This window comes from Scyliorhinus canicula, chromosome 4, assembly GCF_902713615.1.
Source record: "Scyliorhinus canicula chromosome 4, sScyCan1.1, whole genome shotgun sequence".
In the NCBI taxonomy this organism is placed as follows: Eukaryota; Metazoa; Chordata; class Chondrichthyes; order Carcharhiniformes; family Scyliorhinidae; genus Scyliorhinus; species Scyliorhinus canicula.
In genome coordinates, this window is record NC_052149.1 from 107,861,911 (window position 1) to 107,872,565 (window position 10,655).

The following is a 10,655-nucleotide window of genomic DNA, read 5'->3' on the forward strand; positions in this document are numbered from 1 at the left end:
GAATAATCAGCCCGGATCATAATGATTAGCAAAGCAGGCTGGAAAGAACAAAAGAACAAAGAACAAAGAAAATTACAGCACAGGAATAGGCGCTTCGGCCCTCCCAGCCTGCGCCGATCCAGATCCTCTATCTAAAACTCTCGTCTATTTTCCAAGGATCTGTATCCCTCTGCTCCCTGCCCATTCATGTATCTGTCTAGATACATCTTAAATGATGCTATCGTGCCCACCTCTACCACCTCCACTGGCAATGCGTTCCAGGCACCCACCACCCTCTGCGTAAAGAATTTTCCACGCACATCTCCCTTAAACATTTCCCCCTCTCACCTTGAAATTGTAACCCCTTGTAATTGACACCCCCACTCTTGGAAAAAGCTTGTTGCTATCCACCCTGTCCATACCTCCCATAATTTTGTAGACTTCAATCAGGTCCCTCCTCAACCTCCATCTTTCCAACGGAAACAATCCTAATATACTCAACCTTTCTTCATAGCTCGCACCCTCCATACCAGGCAACATCCTGGTGAATCTCCTCTGCACCCTCTCTGAAGCATCCACATCCTTCTGGTAATGTAGCGACCAGAACTGCACGCAGTATTCCAAATGTGGCCCAACCAAAGTCCTATACAACTGTAACATGACTTGCCGACTCTTGTACTCAATACCCCGTCCAATGAAGGCAAGCATGCTGTAGCCTTCTTGACCACTTTATCGACCTGCGTTGCCACCTTCAGGGTACAATGGACCTGAACTCCCAGATCTCTCTGTACATCAATTTTCCCCCTGGACTCTTCCATTGACCGTATAGTCCACTCTTGAATTGGATCTTCAAAAATGCATCACCTCACATTTGCCTGGATTGAACTCCATCTGCCATTTCTTTGCCCAACTCTCCAATCTATCTATATTTTTCTGTATTCTCTGACAGTCCCCTTCGCTATCTGCAACTCCACCAATCTTAGTCTCATCTGCAAACTTACTAATCAGACCACCTATACCTTTGTCCAGATATTTTTGTATATCACAAACAACAGTGGTCCGAGCAGGATCCCGATGGAACACCACTAGTCACCCGTCTCCATTTTGAGATACTCCCTTCCACCACTACTCTCTGTCTCCTGTTGCCCAGCCAGTTCTTTATCCATCTAGCTAGTACACCCTGAACCCCATTCGACTTCACTTTTTCCACCAACCTGCCATGGAAACCTTTATCACACGCCTTACTGAAGTCCATGTATATGACATCTACAGCCCTTCCCTCATCAATTAACTTTGTCACTTCCTCAAAGAATTCTATTAGGTTTGTAAGACATGACCTTCCCTGCACAGAACCATGCTGCCTATCACTGATAAGTCTATTTTCTTCCAAATGTGAATAGATCCTATCCCTCAGTATCTTCTCCAACAGTTTGCCTACCACTGACGTCAAGCTCACAGGTCTATAATTCCCTGGATTATCCCTGCTACCCTTCTTAAATAAAGGAACAACATTAGCAATTCTCCAGTCCTCCGGGACCTCACCCGTTCTCAAGGATGCTGCAAAGATATCTGTTAAGGCCCCAGCTATTTCGTCCTTCGCTTCCCTCAGTAACCTGGGATAGATCCCATCCGGACCTGGGGACTTGTCCACCTTAATGCCTTTTAGAATACCCAAAACGTCCCCTTCCTTATGGCGACTTGACCTAGAGTATTTAAACATCCATCCCTAACCTCAACATCCATCATGTCCCTCTCCTTGGTGAATACTCTCACAAACTACCCGTCAGCCAGGATTCCCTAATCTTGCCATTTCTATCCCTCATTTTCACAGGGACATGTCTGTCCTGCACTCTAATCAACCTTTCCTTAAAAGATTCCCACATTTCAAATGTGGATTTACCCTTAAACAGCTGCTCCTAATCCACATTCCCTAGCTCCCGCCGAATTTTGTTATACTTGGCCTTTCCCCAATTATGCACTCTTCCTTTCGGACCACTCTCGTCTTTGTCCATGAGTATTCTAAAACTTATGGAATTGTGATCACTATTCCCAAAGTAATCACTGACTAAAACTTCAACCACCTGGCTGGGATCATTCCCCAATACCAGGTCCAGTATTGCCCCTTCCCAAGTTGGACTATTTACATACTGCTCTAAAAAACACTCCTGGATGCTCGTTACAAATTCTGCTCCATCTACGCCTCCAACACTACATGAGTCCCATTCAATGTTGGGGAAGTTAAACATCTCCCATCATGACCACCCTATTGCTCCTACATTTTTCTATAATCTGTCCACACATCTGTACCTCTACTTCACGCTCGCTTTTTGGAGGCTTGTAGCAAAGTCCCAACAATGTTACTGCACCCTTCCTATTTCTTAGCTCTACCCATATTGCCTCAGAGCTCAAATATTCCATAGTGCCCTCCTTAATCACAGCTGTGATATCATCTCTGACCAGTAATGCAACTCCTCCACCCCTTTTACCTCCCTCTCTATCCCTCCTGAAGCATCTATACCCTGGGATATTTAGTTGCCAATCTTGCCCTTCCCTCACCCAAGTCTCAGTAATACCAATAACATCATATTCCCAGGTCCTAATCCAAGCCCTAAATTCATCTGCCTTACCTGCTACACTTCTCGCATTAAAACAAATGCACCTCAAACCACCCGTCCTTTGCATTCATCATCTCTTCTCTGTCTACTCTTCCCCTTAGTCACAATGAGTTTGTTATATAGTACCTTACTAGCTTTAGTTGCTGCCTCTTTACTGACCTCTAAGTTCCTAATCTGGTTCCCATCCCCCTGCCACATTAGTTTAAAACCTCCCCAACAGTGTTAGCAAAAGCACCCCCTAGGACATTGGTTCCAGTCCTGCCCAGGTGTGGACCATCCGCTTTGTAATGGTCCCACCACCCCCAGAACCGGTTCCAACATCCCAAAAATATGAACCCCTCCCTCCTGCACCATCTCTCAAGCCACGTATTCATTCTGACTATTCTTGAATTTCTACTCTGACTGTCTCGTGGCACTGGTAGAAATCCTGAGATTATTACCTTTGAGGTCCTACTTTTTGACTTATCTCCTAACTCCCTAAATTCTGATTGTAGGACCTCATCCCATTTTTTTACCTATATCGTTGGTGCCTATATGCACGACAACTGGCTGTTCACCCACCCCCTTCAGTATGTCCTACAGCCGATCTGAGACATCCCTGACCCGTGCACCCGGGAGGCAACATACCATTCGGGAGTCTCGTTTTCGACCACAGAAACGCCTGTCTACTCCCCTAATGATTGAATCCCCTATGACTATAGCCCTGCCAGTCTTTTTCCTGCCCTGTCTGTGCAGCACAGCCAGCCACGGTGCCATGAACCTGGCGACTACTGCCTTCACCTGGTGAGTCATCTCCCCCAACAGTATCTAAAACGGTATACCTGTTTTGGAGGGAGATGACCGCAGGGGACACCTGCACTGTCTTCCTGCTCTTTCTCTGCCTTTTGGTCACCCATTCCCTGTCTCCCTCACCACTCCTGATCTGCGGTGTGATCAACTCACTGGACGTGCTATCCACGACCTCCTCAGCATCACGGATGCTCCAAAGTGAGTCCATCCGCAGCTCCAGAGCCGTCATGCGGTCTAACAGGAGCTGCAGCTGGACACACTTCCCGCACATGAAGGAGTCAGGGGCATCGGCCGCGTCCGTGAGCTCCCACATTGAACACGAGGAGCATAACACGGGTCTGGGATCTCCTGCCATTTTTACACTTTACCTTAACTGATTACAAATATAATATCAAATAATGAATAAGTGAAAGGAATAAAGATTTTACTTACCCATCTGTTGCTCGTTTTACTGGAGTGTATTAACACGCCTCCATTTAAAGGCCGTGTGCTTAACACTACTATGGCTCTGTGTATGTAATTGTGCGCAGGAGTCGCCAGGTGCCGTATTTAGACACCTCACAAGTATATCAAGGTCAGGTTCAAAGTAATAAATCTGTACACCGATTAGTAAGTCCAAACGATTGATATTTATTATGACAAATATAATAAATACACATGCATACGCTAAAGAGACTAACTTACTTCTAATACTAAACAACTAAAATACTTATCTAGACAGGAACAGGCAAGGTCAGGGAGCAAGGCCTTCGTCCCGTTCTTGGTCTGCAACTCTCAGGTACTTAAAGTTGTCAGGATCTAGCAAGGTCTGGATCAAGTAGCGATCGTTGTATTGGCACTTACAGTTCGATGGCTGGTGGCTCAACGGCTGGTGATGGAACTGGAGTCAGGATGCGATGTGGCAGCAAAGCGGAGCCGGAGCGACAAAACAGACCGAACCATGTGTGGGGTCTACTTTTATAGGTCTTAGAAGTCCGTGCCCCCGTGGGGCAGGCCTTTTATCTGTCATGTATCGATTGGACCTTTCCCAATCGATATCTTCTAAACCCCCCAATCTGAGGGTCGTTCCTCGATGGGTAGGGCGGTCCCTATGGTTCTTTGTGTTGGATACTGTGGTGCCGTTCTGTCTGGGCGTCTACTCAAAAGCATCCATTCATACTTAAATGTTTCTATTGTGCGGGGTCAGGATCTGGATCACCTCATTACTATGTAGATCTTGTTGCCATTTACACCTTTGGCTGAAACTCTGCACCTGGCCAAAAACTGGTTTCTGTACGTGCAGAATGCTAATTAGTCTCCTGCAAACTGCTTGTCCTTGCTAAGACTGTTTTTCCCTGCAGCCTTAGCAGTTCTCCATTTTGTAGCCCAGTGTCCATCTTAGGTGGCTACACATCATAATACTTACCAACACACAAAGAGTTAAATTTCTCCCAGCTACTGCTAATTGGAGCACTTTCCTTACCAGCCAATCAGGTGGGAATGGGACAGTTCAGCGCCGCCGTTTCAGCGCCGACGTTTCAGCGCCGCCGTTTCAGCGCCAGGACGTTTCAGCGCCAAATATTTCAGCGTCAAATATTTCAGCGCCAGGACGTTTCAGCGCTCATTCATTCAGAAATCATTCTTGAGTATGGTCACAGGTATGACACAGGTATACCAGCTTTTACACTTAGTTATTTGGTCGTTTCATCGTTCTAACTGTCTTTAGATTTTGTTGGAGTTTTATTATGATTACTGTTTAGATAATGTTAGAGTTTTGTTAACAAGTTTTTATACTTACTTAGTTATTTGGTCAATTTCTTTTGGTAAATTTGGTAAGTTCCATATCTTTAAACCCATGGCTGAATCAGTGAAAAGCAAGCGAGGCAGAGAGAAGTTCTGTCATGAAGGTTTTCGTTTCGACAAAGAAAGCAAGAAACAAAAGCAAGTTAAGTTTTGGCGATGCCATGAGGATGGTAGGTGCAAGGCCCGCATTCACACGTTAGAAAGAGAGGTGATCGAAAAGATCAACGAACATACTCATCCCCCATCTGCAGTTGCTATCGAAGTGGAAAAGGTCATAACTGATGCGAGAGACCGGGTTGAAAAGACTTGTGAGCCTCCAAGTACGATTATCAACAAGTGCATTGAAAAAATGTCCGTGGCAGGTATGGCACAGTTACCAAACAGGCAGGCAATGCGAAAAATTATTCGTAGAAAACGAGACGAAGTTAATCAGGTCCCCGATAATCCAAGATCGATTCAAGAGCTTCAGTTACCTCATGAATACATGATGTATAAACCCACCCCAGAAACCGAGGAAAATTTCTGTTTAAAGGATAGTGGTACGAACAACGAACGGATTATTATATTTGGGAGAGAGAGTTGGTTAGAACACATGGCAACTTCCACGACTTGGTATGCTGACGGAACATTTGCGGTAGCACCACACCTATTTTATCAAGTTTATATCATCATGGTTAGGAAAAATAACGGAGTTCACCCTGTATTGTACGTGCTTTTACAAAACAAACAGTATGCGACCTATATGATGTTGTTTGCAACGGTAAAAGAGATGATTACAAACGCAGGACCTGCCATTATCAATTGTGATTTTGAACGCGCTGCTTTTACCGCCATGAAAGACTCCTTCCCCAATATAGAAGTAAGAGGCTGCCTTTTTCATCTGTCTCAAAATATACTTAGGCAGATAAGTGGTTTTCGTCTCATGCGTTTATATAAGAGCAATCCCGATTTTGCATTACATTCGAAAATGATAACTGCCCTATATTTTGTGCCAGTTGACGACCTTGACAGTCACGTGGATTCTTTAGCAGGTAATTTACCGGAGGAGTTAATTCCGGTTTAAAACTATTTCGAAGACAATTATATCGGCCGTCCTAATCGCCGAGGAGCGGGCAGACAAAGTCCTTTATTTCCTACCGAGATGTGGAATATGTATCAAAGAACATTAGATGGGGATGACAGAACAAATAACTATGCTGAGGCGGCCAACAGGAGATTGAAAAGTGAACTGTTAATGTCACACCCAACTATCTGGAAGTTCATTGATGTCCTTAAGCATGTTCAAAAGGGAAGAGACGAGCACTTCGAGAAACTTTTAGCTGGCAATGAACCTCAATTAAAATTACTTAAATATAGAAAAGCTGATGAGAGGATATTGAAAATTGTTTCCGAATATGGCAGCAGGAATGAAATTGACTACCTTCGTTCAATAGGGCACAATTTAACAAACTAAATGCGTTTTTTCCAATGAATATCCAATGAATGTCCAATGAACTTTCTTTTTAATGATTGATTTTATGAACTTACAGATTTGTAAATTGTTTTAATGTACTGTTTTTGGATCTTTATAAGTGGATCTTTTACAATAAAAACATTTTGTTAACACTTGAGTTTTATTTCATTTTATGAACTTACAGATTTGTAAATTGCTTAGTGCCAAAAAAAATTCGGTCATAACTATATGACAACATTGGAGAATTTTTTTTTTCTGGCGCTGAAAAGTCCTGGCGCTGAAACGGCAGCGCTGAAACAGCTGCGCTGAAACGGCGGCGCTGAAACAGCTGCGCTGAAACGGCGGCGCTGAAACGTACCGCACCCCAATCAGGTTACTGCTTTGCTATGATGTCACGCTTCAAATTTAACCCCAAAGACCCTGTGGCCGCTGTTTAAGCAGCGAAGCAGCTAGTTTAAATATTCACTGCTCGACTCTGTACCTCCGCCCACTCCAACAGCTGAATTCCTGCTGAAAAGACTGGAATCTGCCAAGCAGCTAGTTTAAATACTCACCGCTCCACTCTGTAGCTCCGCCCACTCCAACAGCTGAATTCCCGCCGAAAAGCAAAGGCTCCTACTTTCTGTGTAAAGATTGCATCAATCCCTCCCTTGTACGTATCTTTGGTGTGCACGTAAAGGTAGTTCGGATTTCAAAATGTGTCAAGCGTTGCTCATTGCGAACCAGTGATGCTTCGCAGGTCCATGGCACCAATGTCTGGGAATGTTCCCTCCAAACTGTGGCCATGCAGCAACCCAAGAGTTACTGTGCAAAAGTTGGCATCCTTAAATTACCTTGCATACATGGCCATGCAAACAGATTTAAAGAGGCCAGGCACTTATGCAAATTGCCCTGTGTACTCCAGGGAAAAAAGATCTGAAGTTACGTTGCTGTCTGGTACAATAAATCCGAAATGTACAATGCCTTCATTAAAGGGAAAATGCTTGGCATTCCTGATCAATATTTGAGGAGGAACAGATGCAGCAAAATGAAATAAGTTACTTTTGTCAGGACAGCGTTGAATGTTTGTAGCACAGTGCTGGTGTGATTTACCTCAGTGTATTAAAAACAGTTCCCCAAACCTTTTATTGGATGAAGGAAATGCAATGCCCCTTTAATTGCTGTAATTAAATTTTCAAGGTGCATTTCCAGACATCAATTGCACCAAGCTTTGCAGAACAACGTTTCTATGAAAATATTTGGAAACCACCTAAATCAAAAATTCATACGAGCGGACGAGATTGACTGAGGTGGCCGAGCAATGTAGACCACTCACTTGGGATGATCCAGGGGCCGCCACTCCACATAATGATAGGCCTTCTGAACATTCTTTAACCATTCCCGCAGAATTGCTGTTGTTTTGTCTGTGTTGTGGTCCGTGGCAACCCTATAGAAAAGACACAGATAAAATCATCATTGGTAAGACAAACTGAACTGAAGTAGCATTTAAAATCAGTAGATCAGGAAACAAATTGATCTTACTTTAAATACAAAAGGATGTTGCTTTTCTGTCAGCACTAAATAAAGGCGGGCAGTTTATAAATCTGCTTGGTATTGGACTGTTGTTGAGGGAAGAGAGTAATTTAAAATATCACCCTGACAGATACTATCACCAGCCCCATTTTCAAAACACTTTATCTCACAGGTTTCTTGTCCTGTAATGCCTCATGCTGAATGCTATTGATGTCAAAGGAATTCATTGAGAGAACAAAAATACTGACATTTCCACAAATTATTCCTCTATCACTTAAAATAAGCAAAGAAATTCCTAAATTCAATGTGGAGCTGTGTGGAAGGCATGGGTCTATTCTGAAAGAACCAGCACTAACATGATGACTGAATGGCATCCTTCTGTGCTGCAAGGTTTTATCGCAGCTTTATTTTCATTCTCAGGGTGTGAAAATTTCTGGCAAGGCTGGCATTTATTGCCCACCGCTAGCTGTCCAGGATTGTGGTTAGGAGCCAGCCACATTGGTGTGGGACTGGGAGTCACACATAGGCCAGACTGGGTAAGGATGCCAGACATTCTTCCGAGAAAGATATTAGTGAATTGGTGAGATTTTGCAACAGTCCGAAGGCTTCATCCTCACTTCTATTGATACCAGTTCCCTCTTCAGTTCGCTGACTTCGACCAGAAGGGCAGCAGGGGAGTTGGAATTCTCATTAGTAAAACTGGTCCATGAAAAGGAAGTAGCCTGTGTTCCCGATTCTGATCACTATTCCAGTGCATTAGTGAATTCTGCTTAAGGTTGGGATGGTGTTCTGCAGTGATACCCCAAGGGTCAAGATGCACACTGCCCTGGCTCACAGATGGCAGCAGGAAAGCAGAGCAGAGAAAGACTGCTGCATGTCATGAACTGGACAAGGGGTTGTGTTTGTGGGCTTCCTGTGATTTTGAGTCTCCACTTCATTCAAGGGGCAAAGTGCAATGCACTAAACAGTCATCCTGACTCTACACGCCGGATTGGTGCCTGAAAATTGGACGGAGCTGCCATTAAACTTTGGGAATGTAAGTTAAGGCAGGGGAGGTTGCAATTGCAGAGAGGGGTGGTCTGGGGTAGCAATGGCGATCATATTCCAGTGGGCCCCACAGGGGCACTTCTGTCCTGCCAATATTCACAAATTATTCAAGTTAATCTATAGAGGGACTTTTCTTTTCCATCATTTGTGGAACTGACTGGTATTGTGGCAGCTCCAATACTTCTGGCTGAAAAGACGATTGGGATCCTATTCACGTCATGGTGGTACCCCGTTTTCCATAATAAATGGTGCCTGTTGCCTAAATGAGGCCTGTAAACACCCAGAGGTAGACCCTTGCGGCTGGCTGAGTCACTGCTGTTGATGAGGCAGATAGATCACCAGGCCTATTTTTAGGCCCTTAACATCCTGCTCACACCAAATGGGGCAGGGCACACAGAATCAACCCACGCAGCTTTAACTGGACAGGGAAAACAAATTTAAAGAAATTCACAAATAATAGTGATATGGTTCTGAAACATATCGGCACCGCTAAAACAAAAAGCAACTTTTTTGTCAAAGCTTTTCATCTTGCACTCACCATGACATTTGCAAGAATACAATACAACGGAAATCAACAAAATAATACTGTATGAGCAGAGAGCACCCCTTCTCATACTGTAGAAATGTGTTGGTTTCCCTCAAGTTGTGTTCTTGCAAATGCCCTGATGAGTGCAAGATGTCTCTTTTTTCATCAAAACTGGCATTGTTACAGAACCAGCCAGAAAAAACATTTCAAAAATAAATTAAACCATTATTATAAATCTCAGTGAATTCATTGTGAACGAACCTCACATTGCCACTGTTAATTAACTTATCAAATTTATTGAAGTTTCAGTTTTTTTATGTCTGCTTGACTCAGGAATGATAGTAAGAGTGACAGTCAGAGTGACAGTAATTTGTTGATGAATGTCCTGCTGTTTGTGCTACATATAATTGGGTGCTGTTACCCAATCTTCTGTATGGCACCAAAAATAAATGTATTGGTTTTTGCACCTGGAACTGGGAAGACATCGAAAAGATGTTTCCACAAGTAGAATAACCAGAAATCATAGAATCACTACAGTGCAGAAGGAGGCCATTTGACCCATCAAGTCTGCACCTGCCCTCTGAAAGGGTACCCTGAACTGGATTCTCCGCCCCGCCGCGCCACATTTCTGCCAATACCCGCCGGCGGGATTCTCCGTCTCGCCAGCCGGTCAATGGGGTTTCCCACTGTGGGGCAGCCCCACGCCGTCAGGAAACCCCCGGATGCCAGATTTACTCAGCTTCTATCTGGAAAGCATAGCCCCAGATGACGCTGCCCAAGAGATATGGCACACCCGCCCCACTGCCTGGCAACCCGTCGCAAAGTGGGGGGGGCATTTGCCTTCAGCGGGACAAGATCCCGCCCTGAGTCTCTCAGAATTCTTATTCTGATTGGTTGAAGAGCCATCCCTTTGCTGACCCTGTTCACACCAGAGATCCCCTGTAAAAGGCGC

General features: G+C 44.3%; 1 protein-coding gene across 1 annotated transcript in view; it reads right to left on the reverse strand.

Annotated features, from left to right (window-relative positions):
• Positions 1–8,019, reverse strand: part of LOC119964894 (procollagen galactosyltransferase 2-like) — a 132,724-nt gene extending 124,705 nt beyond the window's left edge. The window contains exon 1 of the mRNA XM_038794988.1: positions 7,934–8,019. The gene's annotated coding sequence lies outside the window, so the exon portion shown is untranslated. The remainder of the gene's footprint in view (positions 1–7,933) is intronic.
• Positions 8,020–10,655: the final 2,636 nt, after the last annotated feature.